This window comes from Macaca fascicularis, chromosome 9, assembly GCF_037993035.2.
Source record: "Macaca fascicularis isolate 582-1 chromosome 9, T2T-MFA8v1.1".
NCBI lineage: Eukaryota > Metazoa > Chordata > Mammalia > Primates > Cercopithecidae > Macaca > Macaca fascicularis.
In genome coordinates, this window is record NC_088383.1 from 126,421,101 (window position 1) to 126,433,795 (window position 12,695).

At 44.4% G+C, this 12,695-nt stretch overlaps 1 long non-coding RNA gene across 1 annotated transcript; it reads right to left on the minus strand.

Annotated features, from left to right (window-relative positions):
* Positions 1–2,862: 2,862 nt before the first annotated feature.
* LOC123566939 (uncharacterized) lies at positions 2,863–8,480 on the minus strand. Its single transcript, XR_006689658.2, has 3 exons — positions 8,282–8,480; positions 5,157–5,265; positions 2,863–3,069 (listed from the first exon to the last, which is right to left on the minus strand). It is a non-coding gene; the product is annotated as an uncharacterized lncRNA (long non-coding RNA).
* Positions 8,481–12,695: the final 4,215 nt, after the last annotated feature.

The following is a 12,695-nucleotide window of genomic DNA, read 5'->3' on the forward strand; positions in this document are numbered from 1 at the left end:
AGAAAGGCATATGGCTCTGTGGCCTGATTCCAAATTCCAGGGAGAGAAACTCACTCAACCTTGGACCAACCAACTCTTGCTAAGGGATGAGATCTTGTGTCTGGGGGTCTTTGTCCAAGGGTATCTGACAGCAGCAGATACCCTTGGAAGTTCCTACTTGAAGGCCAAAGATAATTTTGAAGGGCAGACTACCAGCCAGGTAAGTTCCTTTCAGCCACCAACTTGACAGGTCAGGGAGATTCTAACCTTCTTTTCAAACCTTCCTTCCTGCTTTAGAAAATGTCCTTAGCCTTCTAATTTTCTGTCTCTGCCAACTCTTCCCTTTGGTATAACCAAATCAGGTTACTGAGAAGGAAAAAGCAGAAAAGCCATCCATTTAGATTCTCTTTCTGTTCTAAGCATGAAGTTAATCTACTGGAACAAAAACATTATTGATTTTTACCTATTATAATCTTCTCTCTGAAACAACAAATATGTACTACTATTGGTATAACATTTGGCTTATTTTGGATGCAGACCTTAATAAAAATTAAGGTTCATTATTTTGTCATAGTGCCTTTGCATGCCTCCTTTAGACCCAGTGGCACATGACATGTTTGGAAGTTGAAAGACTTTATATTTGACTATAACGCTTTTGATCAACAAGGCAAAGCCTGAAACCAAACAGAAAGCCAAACCAGGCAGGAGTGTGGGGACAACAAGAGAAACAGGTTCTGGGGAGAGTCTTGTTCCTTGATGTTCATTCAAAAATCAGTGAGAGTTTGTTGAGTACATAACTAAGTTCTGGGCATTTAGCTAAAGCTCGGATTACAGAGGTGAAAAAGCTGGACTTCTATTTCCCACATGGAGCTTATAGCCAAGGGAGAGGCAGGCAGAGATAAAGGAAAATGATGCAAATAAACGCGTATTTTCAAGCTTTAACAAAGGCCTTGGAGGAACAGTGCTTTGGCACAATGAGCGTGAGTATGAGCAACTCGGGCAACCAGCCTGAGGGGGCGGGGAAGGCTTCCCTGAGGAAGGTTATTTCCTTGAGATCTGAAGGGTGAGTAGGTGTTTAAGTGGGTGAAGTTGAGAGGTAGAGGCTGGGAGGTGGGGCATCTTCCAGACAAAAGGAACTTTGAGTATAGATATTCATTATGCCATTCCTGTAGAAACCCATAACATGTAAATGTATACGCGCGCGCGCACACACACACACACACACACACACACACACACGCAGACCCACAGGATCATGGAGGAGTGAGCCATCGGGCAGTTGTGCTCAGCTTTTTTTTTTTGCCATCTGCAGGTAGAAGAGGCTGCTTGAGACTCTCTGCCAGGCCTCTGACCCCATGTGGATCTCCCTAGATCATTTTAAGAGGATCCTGAAATCCTTGGTCCTGTGGAAGCCCCCCAGGGCTCTCTCTGTGTCAGCCTCAACTACAGTGTATCAAGGAGCTCTCAAAGGAGCCTCAGCAAACAGAAAACAGGACACTTTATCAGAAAGAAAATTAATTTGGAGCTATCTTTAGTTTTCTTTTACAGTGTCTCTAAAGGGAGAGGATGGGATTCTTTGGGCATAAGGAGATGTCCACCCGGGATTTTCCCATCTGCACTCTGTCCATTGAGGTCTGCTCATCTGAGAGCTGTTCACTGAGGTCTGCCCATCTGAAAGCTGCCCATGGAGGTCTGCTCATCTGCCAGCCCAGCTGAGGGTTGCCCATCAAGATCTGCTTATCTGAAATCTGCCCATCTGAGGTCTGCCAGCCCTTCTGGGAAGGCCACCTGGAGGAATATGTTTATCATCCCAGGAGCAGGAATCAACGTGGGGTAAAATAGAGGGCATGAGCAGAGGGCACCTGGCTTCTCCCCAGGACACCTTTTTGGCTGTTTCTAATGAACTGTTCCTTCCTGTGTGTCACAGGGGCTGGGGTGCACCTCTCTGTTACAGCCTGCTATATAATGCTTTACCCACCTGTCTGTCTCCCCAACTAGTTGCTGGGTTCCTTGAGGGACTGTCTCTTTTTCAGTTTCTGTTCCATGCCTACTGTCTGGCATCTACATGATCAGCATTCAATCAATATTTCTTAAAGGGATTAACACATGAATTATTAAATTTTACTCTGCTATCAGTCCCCAAGCATTTTGGGGCTGAACAGTGTTACTTAAAAATAGGTAAACGGGATTAAATTAATGGTATTCTTCACATGGCCTTGCACATAACTCAATCATGACATGTCGAATGGTGGTTATCAATGTCTCCGTGGTAATCCTCTGGAACTTACATGTAGCACAATTTATTTCTTAATGGCATTGATTTTGTAACAAGGCAGCATTTTTGGGGAGCATTCACATATCCCTAAGCTGCTTATTTCAGTGAGGCAGAGATCTCTTCAATTACCATTCTCTTTGTACATAAGCGTCTATATTTCTGCCCTCTCATTAAAGAGAGGATGTTGGTCCTTTGGCTGGCACCAACCCTTGTAGGTCAGGACAATTTTTCATTTTTATTTTTTGTATTCAGGAAACAAAGGCTAAAAGTCCTTCAGCAATGGCAGTTGAGGTTTCTGTATCTCCTCCTTACATAGTGAGTCCTGCCAGTTAGGACTGCACGAGGGTGGGAGGAGGTGGCAGCTAGCCAGGACGGCCTGTGGCATTTTGATAAACAGACATCAATATTTATCAGAGCTGCTCTGGTGTGCTTCCTTGGCTGCAGGAACAGGGAGCCCTCCCTGGACTTGTATATTGTTTTCTCTGTATGAGATAAATGTTTGGGGCCATTAAAGAAAAAAGAAATGTTTGTACTCTGCTCCCCAGTTACCTAGGCTAATTTACCTCACTAGGAGGTCTTGTAGTTCATTAATAATATACAAATACAAATCAAGGGAAGAAATTGCCTTGTTAATTGACTTTTGCGATGGTAATCTAAGACTCATTGACTTTAAACATTGCCCAACAACTGTGTTTATACCACACTGGAAGGATCAACTTTGGAGAATGCAGAAAGTTACCCAAAGCAGATACTTGAAATCGTTGCTGCTCGGCTTTGTAAACAGACACCCATCTCCATTTGTTCTCTTTAGGCACCTGGAGGCAGAAGACAGAAAAGAGACTAAGAGTGGGGAATAGACTCAACCATTCTAGAATACAGCCCAGATGTGTTACAAGTTCCTGCCTTGGAGTCCTTGCGCAATCAATGTTTGTGCTGTGCTGGGCTGTGCTGTGCTGGGCTGTGCTGGGCTGGGCTGGGCTGGGCTGGGTTGTGCTAGGCGGTGCTAGGTGTTGCTAGGCTCCTGCCCCGTCCCAAATGGTTGCAATAAGATTGATTAGAAAGAGTACCATTAGATTCAGCTGACTGGTTCAATTAGGAGCAAGGTTCATCACTCTTAATAAATCAAATCTCTCACTATGTCAGTCTTTCACTGACATCAGGGGCTGGACTTCTGTCTCCTCTTCTCTTCTCTGATCATTGCCTGTGGAGAAGACATGGAACTTTTGTCTGTTCATTAATAGAGTCCAGTGGTAAGTTTTCCCAGGCCATGCCTGGCGGTCAGATGGCTCTGGATTCGATGCCTACCCATTGTCTCCTCACCCTGCAACCACCAGTCCCCCATTCCTACAAGTCTGGAGGTGGTTTCAAGTTCATGAATGTGATCTAGACAGTAGCAACCTCCCAGCCTCTGGTGTAACCCGTGTTCTCTTTGAGTCTGCTTGGGCCACTTGGATAACAAATCTGGCTCCTCCTTGAAGCAGCCACTCACCCATCAGCATGGGGAGCCATGCAGATTTTCCTGCAGATTTCACAGGGGAGACAAAGAGGAGTTTGTAAGTTGTATGCTTCACAGCACACAGCCTTAATCCTCTTGTTTCATTTTTAAAATTCTCCCCAAGGTCCTCCTTGATTGCTTTGCCTCTGGGACTCTTCCTTTCTGATCTGGCCGTTTGACATGTTTTAATTCCCCTCATTCATGTCTTTCTTGGTTAAAATAATAAGAGAAAAAAAGGTGGATCTGGAGTGCGAAGCTTGAGATTCATTTTTCTGTTCTGTAAAATGGGGATGATAATAATTCCTACCTCATAAGGTGATAAGGGGAATTAAATGAGAATTAAGTAAATATAAACTCTAATGTTTTGCAAATATGACCCATAAAATCAGTTAAATGGGTTGCTACCTGCATTAACATGAAGTAAAATAGAATAGAAAATATCAGTGTGTATTGCATGTAGTAAGCATACGTTTTGTGAATCTTTTCTTCTGATTTTGTATGTGTACATGCATGTGTGTGTATGTGTGTGTGACCACTGGCAATGTAAAATGGACTCTTTGCTGTGAGTTACGGTAAAAAAAAAAGTTTCAAAAGACATTTCTCTAAGAGTTACATGGTTTAGGTATTTGTCGTTAAAATTTGTCTTCAGCTTTGAAGTTGAAAGATCAATGTTGAAAAGATCAGAGATCCTCATTTACCCCCATTTAGGAGATGACATGACCTCACACAAAAAACATAATCTGGCAGCCTGGGGACCTAATTCTGTTCAGGCAATTTTTATTAGGCTCACAAGCATTTATTTTAAAAATTTGATCATGCCTGTAATCCCCGCACTTTGAGGGCCAAGGCAAGCAGATCACGAGGTCAGCAGATCAAGACCATCCTGGCCAACATGGTGAAACTTTGTTTCTACTAAAAATACAAAAATTAGCTGGGTGTGGTGGCATGTGCCTGTAATTCCAGCTACTTGGGAGGTTGAGGCAGGAGTATAGCTTGAAACAGAGAGTCAGAGGTTGCAGTGAGCAGGGATCACACCACCGCACTCCAGCCTGGCAACAGAGTGAGACTCCGTCTCAAAAAAAAAATTGAATTAATTAGTATCATTTGAAAACCAGGAGGTTGGACATAAGCATCTAGATTTTCCATTTCTCATGAAAATTTGGAGATTTGGCCACATCACATATCTTTCCTCATTTATCTCCTGCCTAGGCTCTGGAAACTTCCCAGGCTTTGACTCTTGGATGACTGTATGGGGCACATTTCCTGCTCCTTCCTTGCCCTGGAGTCTTTCCCAATCAATGTTTGTTTTAAAGAACCACAAAGCTGGAACGTCCCTACAGGTTCTTTGGGTTCAAACCCTCATTTGTCAGTGGAGGAAAGAGGCCTAGGGAGGAGGAAGTGACTTACCCAAGGTCGTGTGGATCACCAGTGATGTGGGTGGGAAAAGAACCCAGGTCTTCTTCCTTCTGGTTTAGTGCTCCTGTTCAGCCCTTGGGAACAAGTGGCTGTCATCCTCCTAAAAATTGAGACCTTCTTAAGAGATGTGTTTGATTCACCTCAAAGGTCATCAGCCCTTACTTTTGTTTCCTGTCTCAGCCAAAGCAAATGTTTATCTTGCAAAAGTGAAATTAGATCTAGAGTGGTTCCTCTTGGCTTCCAAGGTATTTAAATATCTCTGTTTTTGTCCTCTGTGACTTTTCCTCATGGCCTTGCTGTGGTTGCAGCTGTTTAAAGAGATGCCTGCACAAAGTCATTCACCTAAGTGGGAGTTCAGAAAGGACACTTATCTTCAATTTTGGCTGGCTGCTTTTTTTAAGTCTTTTAGCTCGAGGTCAGAGAAAAACAGCTTGGGGTGCATTTTTTGTCAAGCATGGTCACAGATAATACCAGCATGAACAGCGTGACATATGTGTAATCCCTTGACTGTCCCAGAGGAAAGATGCAGGGTAGCAGCCATGAGCCATTTGCAGAGGGGGATGCCACACTGCACTGGGCACTGGGCCAGGAGCTTAGCCGATATTTTCAATTGTTTTAATTTTTTAAAATTTCTTTTGCATTAGAAAATAGCCGAGCATAGGCCGGGTGCGGTGGCTCACACCTGTAATCCCAGCACTTTGTGAGGCCGAGGCGGGTGGATTATCTGAGGTCAGGGGTTCGAGACTAGCTTGACCAACATGAAAAAACCCTGTTTCTACTAAAAATACAAAATTACCCACACATGATGGCACATGCCTGTAATCTCAGCTACTCGGGAGGCTGAGGCAGGAGAATCGCTTGAACCCGGGAGGCAGAGGTTGCAGTGAGCTGAGATCGTGCCATTGCACTCCAGCCTGGGCAACAAGAGCAAAACTCCATCTCAAAAAAAAAAAAAAAAAAAAAAAAAAAGGAAAAAGAAAATAGCCAAGCACACGCAAAAGTAGAAAAGATGGTAAAATGAACCTCCATACATCTCTCACTCAGACTCAGCATTTATCAAGATTTTGCTAAATTTGCTTTCTAGTCTGGTTTTTAACTTTTTCTTTGACGTATAATTTGTACACAGTAAAATTCATCAACCAGTTTAAAGCGTATAGTTTGATGAGTTTTTAAACTTTTATTATTTTGAAATAATTCATACTTACAGAAAGTTGTAAAATAATACAAAGAATTTCCATATACCCTTGACTGGAACTCCCTGAGTGTTAACATTTTATCATACTTGTTTTTTTCATTACTTATCAAACTTTATCCACATATCCAATTGTTAATATTTTTCTGAATACACTTACTGTTAAAGAAACAATTATGCCAGGTGCGTGGCTCACACTTGTTATCCCAATAGTTTGGGAGGCTAAGGTGGGAGGATCACTTGAGCACAGGAGTTCAAAACCAGCTGAGGCAACATAGTGAGACCTTGTCTCTACTGAAAAAGAAAAATTAGCCAGGCATGGAGGCTGAAGTGGGAGGATTATTTGAGCCTGGGTGATGGAGGCTGCAGTAAGCTACGATCGTGCCACTTCACTCTAGCGTGGGCATCAGAGTGAGACCTTGTCTAAAAAAAAAAAAAAAAAAAAAAGGGCCACTGTAACAGGGTCTTGCAGTGAGGGAGAGAGATTGAACTTAATTCTGAATACAACATGGGCAGGTGGGAATTTACAGCCAAGAAACACTGTGGGGTCAATGGATGGAAAATTACTAAGAGGAAACAGCAAGGGTAAGGGAGATTCTAGCTAAACGAACCTAACACTATTCTTGCTAAAGATAGGCCAACTTGATCAGACATCACCTGGGGAATGCTGGAGGTTGGTCACATGTCAAGGATAGGGGTTTCCTGCTAAACTGACTTAATGGGGTTCTTTGCTAAAACTGGACCTTGTAGGAAGCACACAGATGGGCCTAGGAGGAGATTCAGAAGCCTGAATAAAGTTTGGCTAAGCAAAGATTCTTTGCCAACATGCTATTATTATTTTTCTGAACCATTTGCAGGTTAATTAATTTTTTCTTTTCTTTTTTTTTTTGAGACGGAGTCTCTCTCTGTTGCCCAGGCTGGAGTGCAGTGGTGTGACCTCCACTCACTGCAAGCTTCGCCTCCCGGGTTCACGCCATTTTCCTGCCTCAGCCTCCTGTGTAGCTGGGACTATAGGCGCCTGCCACTGCGCCTGGCTAATTTTTGTATTTTTAGTAGAGACGGAGTTTCACCATGTCAGCCAGGATGGTCTCCATCTCCTGACCTCATGATCCGCCCGTCTAGGCCTCCCAAACTGCTGGGATTACAGGTGTGAGCCACCACGCCCGGCTGGTTAATGAATTTTAACAAATGTTTATGTCTGTGTTATTAGCAGTCAAATCAAGTTGTAGAACATTTCCAGTACTCCAGAAAGTTCCCTGATGCCCTTTTCCAAAGGCAATCAATGATCTTTTTTTTAAAATCATTATAGATTAGTTGTGCCTCTTCTTGACCTGAATGTAAATGGAATAATTCCTGTCTTTGTATTTGCTGAATTACTTTAAAGCCCATCCTAGGCCTCATGTTATTTCATCTCTACATGCTTAGTAAGGATTTCTAGAAGTTATAGGCATTTTCTTAAGTAATCATGATGCCATTGTGGTTATATAAAATGTCTTCATAACAAATGCCTATGATTATTTCCTTTTTTTTTGAGACAGAGTCTCGCTCTGTCACTCAGGCTGGAGTGCAGTGGTGTGATCTTGGCCCACTGCAACTTCTGCCTCCTGGGCTGAAGCCATTCTCCTGTCTCAGCCTCTGGAGTAGCTGGTATTACAGGCATGCGTCAGCATGCCCGGCTAATTTTTGTATTTTTAGTAGAGATGGGGTTTCACCATGTTGGCCAGGCTGGTCTCTAACTCCTGACCTCAGGTGATCCGCCCACCTTGGCCTCCCAAAGTGCTGGGATTACAGGCGTGAAACACCGCACCTGGCCGATTATTTCCATTTTACAGTTGAGTACACGAGCTCAAGGAGGTGGTAAAATGTGCTCAGGGTCACCCAGGAAGTGACTGCGGAAGCAGGCAATCTCCCTGCAGAGCCTTACCTGACACTGCTTAGTCTCTGCTGCTGTCCTCAGTGCAGGCTCCTGGCAGAGGTTTGGCTGCCTGGGGGACCAAGGAGAGGCTGACATCTCTGACGACCCTGTCTTGCGCTTTGTGTGGTCCCTCTCAGCTGGGCCCCTATAACACATGACAATCTATAAATGCACTCACAGTGGCCCTTTGAGCCCCCCAGCCTACAGGCACACTCACTTATGACACTATTTTTAGAGATGCCGCCTGCTGCCTCTCTAAAGACCAAAGAAACGAAACAACCCTGCAGTGGCCAAACAGATGGAGACCTGGTGGATGTGTTTGAAGGCTACTGAGAGCTTCGCATTCCCACAGTCTAGACTTCAGAAAGGTGCCGAGACAAGTTAAGCCATCAAAATGCAGAAAAGACATATTCGTTTAATATTTTAGATCATAGTTGCAAATGTGTCCTAATAACACACAAATCCCCATTTGTACAAAACACGAAAGTAAAACTGACAGTAACCTGCTCTTCCAGGAGAGAGTTAGGTAGAAATAAGCCTAAAAGGGTATATTTTTCCCCCCTTGGGAGCCCAGCACAGAACTCACCAGGAACAAGTAAATAATTATGAGCCTGAGTCAACTGCTAGTAATCACAATTTTATTCTGTCTTATAAATTGTAAGGTCCATGTAGCAACCAGATAAGTCAAAGACTTAAATGTATTCACAAATCAAATCTTACACACTTCCCAGAGGATGTATTTGTTTGATAAAAGCATCCTTAATGCTTGTTTCTAAAACAGAGCTGGAGAAGCTGTTTGAATGGAAATGGATTTTGAGCAAAAGTATATTTCCCAATTACTTAGAAATAGCTTCTCTGCCCTCCACATGACAGGCCTGTTGACTATTACAAGGTTTTCAAGTGTTTTCTTTCTTGGCACAGTGGTCAAAAGGAGGACCTTTGGACTAGGGGGTCAGAGAGGGGAGATAAAGGGGAATGGTTGGGACTATAGCATCTCTTCCTTTTTCCTTCCCTCCCTCCCAATAAGCTACCTGGCTCCTGTTTAATCTGTTTTATGGACTAAACTTCGGTGTAAGATTACCTTTGGAAAATGACTGGCTTCATTTATCTCTTCTTTCTGTAGCATGTGAGACGCTAAGAAAGGTAACAGGAAGGTGGGTAATTCCTACATTGTCAGCACCCCGAGGGCCTAGGGAGTGGCCTTGGGTCCAATTGTCGATTCTGGTCTGATGCCTGGGGACTTGTCACTGTGTTGTTCCTCCTTCCCCCTCTCCACTTACTTCTTGGTATCCAGAGAGGAAAAAATCGTGATTTTAAATGGGAACAGAGGGCTGAGAGGACGTTAGAAATTCTTTTTCTCCTCTTCTTCCTCCTCCCTATTATTATTGTTATTACTGTTACAGGTTGAGCCTTCCTAATCCAAATCCAAAATCTGCAACTTTTTGAGTGCCCACATGACAACCACAAGTGGAAACTTCCACACCTGACCTCATGGGGTGTCTTGCAGTCAAAATTTTGTTTCATGTACAAAATTATTTAAAATATTGTATAAACGTACCTTCAGGTTATACACATATGGTGTATATAAAACATAAACAAATTTCATGTTTAGACTTGTGTCCCATCCCTAAGATATCTCATTATGTATATGCAAATATTCCCAAATCTGACAAAGTCTGGAATCTGAAACACTTCTGGTCCCAAGCATTTTGGTTAAGGGTTACCCAACTTACGTAAAGCTACATGTTCACTGAAAAATTAATAAAGTACAGAAGAGTAGGGAGAAGTAAAAAAACACAAACAGAAAAACCCCTTCATCATCTATTTCCTAGAGACAAGAAGGTGTATTTCTGACTTAGAATTTTTTAGGTGTATTTTAACAACATAGCTCAGATAGTAGGCACAACTTTTTACCCTGCTTTTTGTCACAGATCCTTTTCAACACAAGTGTTTGACTTAGTGTTTAATATCTCGCTAGGGGATGTCTACAAGATTTCTATCCAAGTGTAGCTTGAAGGAGGAATTTTACTCTTTATTTATTTCTGTTCTATGACATTCTCTTTAAATTTCTCCTGACGTCTCACCAGGGAGCTCACTCTTCCCTCTCTCTATGGGATGAAGTAAAGAGTGCTTCATTGTGCACAGAGCCTGTGCTCTGGGTGATAGAGAAGTCAGCCAGCTAAGAATGGGCTTCACATAGACTCTAACGCAAAGACTCTTGGCATGGAGCACAGTGTGGGGGACGATGAGGTCCATGGCCCAGAAGAGTGCCCTGGAATTCTCCCTGTTAGTGGTGCAAGAGCTTTTCTGTACTCCTGCAGCAAATCACGTCCTTGGAGCAGTTTCAGGAAAGCTTACTGCCCTCTCTTCTCATGAGTACTCGGTGTGCTTCAGGCCCCCGAAGTCTTTCCCAAACCTTTATTAGTCCCTCCAAAGAACCCAGAAAAGACCAGTTGCGGTGGTTCACATTTGTAATCCCAGCACTTTTGGGGGTCGAGGCGAGGGGATCACTTGAGGTCAGGAGTTCGAGACTAGCCTAGCCAACATGGTGAAACCCCATCTCTACTAAAAATACAAAAATTAGCCGGGATACATGCACCAATAATCCCAGCTACTCAGGAGGCTGAGGTAGGAGAATCGCTTGAACCTCGGAGGCAGAGGTTGCAGTGAGCCCAGATTGCACCATTACACTCTAGCCTGGGTGACAGAGTGAGTCTCCGTCTCAAACAAACAAACAAACAAACAACCAGAAAAAAAGACCCTCATCTTCCCTCCACCATCAGAAGCCAGGCTCTACGATCTAGCACTATAGAATGTAATGTCCAAAAAGGAACCACCAAAATATTTGCTGGATGTTGTCTTTGCACCAGTCATTGAGCCAAGGAATTATACATCTGAGATTTCATTTCCTCCTCATGGCCACCTCATGAGGCAGGAAATGTTCCTTCCACTTCGCAAATGAGGAAAAGTGAGACTGACTCACAGAGAGCTTGAATCACTTGCTCAAGGCCACCAGATGGCAGGGACAGAACTGGGACTGAGACCCATCTCCCTACCTTGAATCCCTTATCCTGGAACCCAGCCTTGTGGCCATGGTTTCCGTTGCATGGCTTTTTTAGCTTTAGTCAGTCAGGGATCTCTGCCTCCATTCTCACCTGGATGCTGTCCCCATTAGAGGAAGGAAGGACTTTTCTCTGCCTGCCTCTGGCTGGAGGAGCCAGCTTGCCTTCTCCTAACCCTTCCTAGCACCAAAGACAGAGAGGCACCTTTCACCTCATAAAAAGGCCTTATGATCTTCCTAGAGCCTGATGGTTTTCAGAAAAATGGGGCAGAAAGAACGCTCTGGAGACAGGGCCTTTTTATTTTATTTCATTTCACAAACACAGTGAAAAAAAATCTTGCTAATAGGATTGCCAACTCAGCAGGCCTAGGCAAGCAATTCCAAGCAAATAGAAAGCATCCTGGCACACCTTGAGATTGATTACAAGTCAGGAACAATGACGGGCAACCAGAAACTAATCAGGAGAGTTGCCTTTTACTAAAGGGAGGGGTTGGAGAGAGAGAGAGAGAGTGCCAGGGCGCAGCCATTACGACCAAGTCCTATTGATTTTGTGCTGGTTTCCCAGGGACCTCTGTGGCTCCCAGGAAGCACAGGTAGCAGCCAAGTGGTTCTCTGGGCTGCCTGGCTGCGTGCAGCTCTGACGATATACCAGCCTCTGGTTGTGCTGGCAGCCAAGGAGGGGCTTCCTCTGGTCCAGGTATAATAAACCTGGTCCTGTCCCTTACTCCACGGGCCTCACCAGAATGGTGCAGTGCCTTCTCGGCCAAAAGTGACCCTGCCTTTCTAACCTTGGCCTGGCACCAGCAGCTCTAACTTGGGGTTGATGGCCTTGAAACTGCTACCTGCCATCTCCCCAGCTGGGCTGATCGCACCTGGATCTTCCACCTTGTGCCCTTCCTGGGTCTGATCGCTCACCTCTGTCAGGCAGCTTTCTGCTGTTAAGGGAGCTGGCCAGAAAGCAGGCTAGGGTCTGATGGGGGAGGCAGCTGCCCTGAGGGAAGGCAGAGAGATGCAGACCTGGCTGTGCCCTGGGGCCTGAGTGGCTCACAGCCCCTCCTCTTCCAGGTCACAGGTGCCTCCCTGGAAAGTGATCTGTGGTTGCTCAATTCTTACAGGTGTAGTCTAAACTCATCGGATGACATTCAGGGCTGTCGTGAACTTGCTCTTGACCTCACCTTCTCTTTTTCTTTCCTTCCACACCCTTCTCCCTACCCCAGCCATTTAGTGTCTAATTACTACTCCTTCCTCAAGTCCTAGGTCATTTCACCTCCTCCCTGGCTTTTGGGAGGCCTTCCCGCGTGTAATTCCCACTTGCTCTGTTGGCCCTATAAATATCAGGTAACTGTCATCCACCTACTGCTA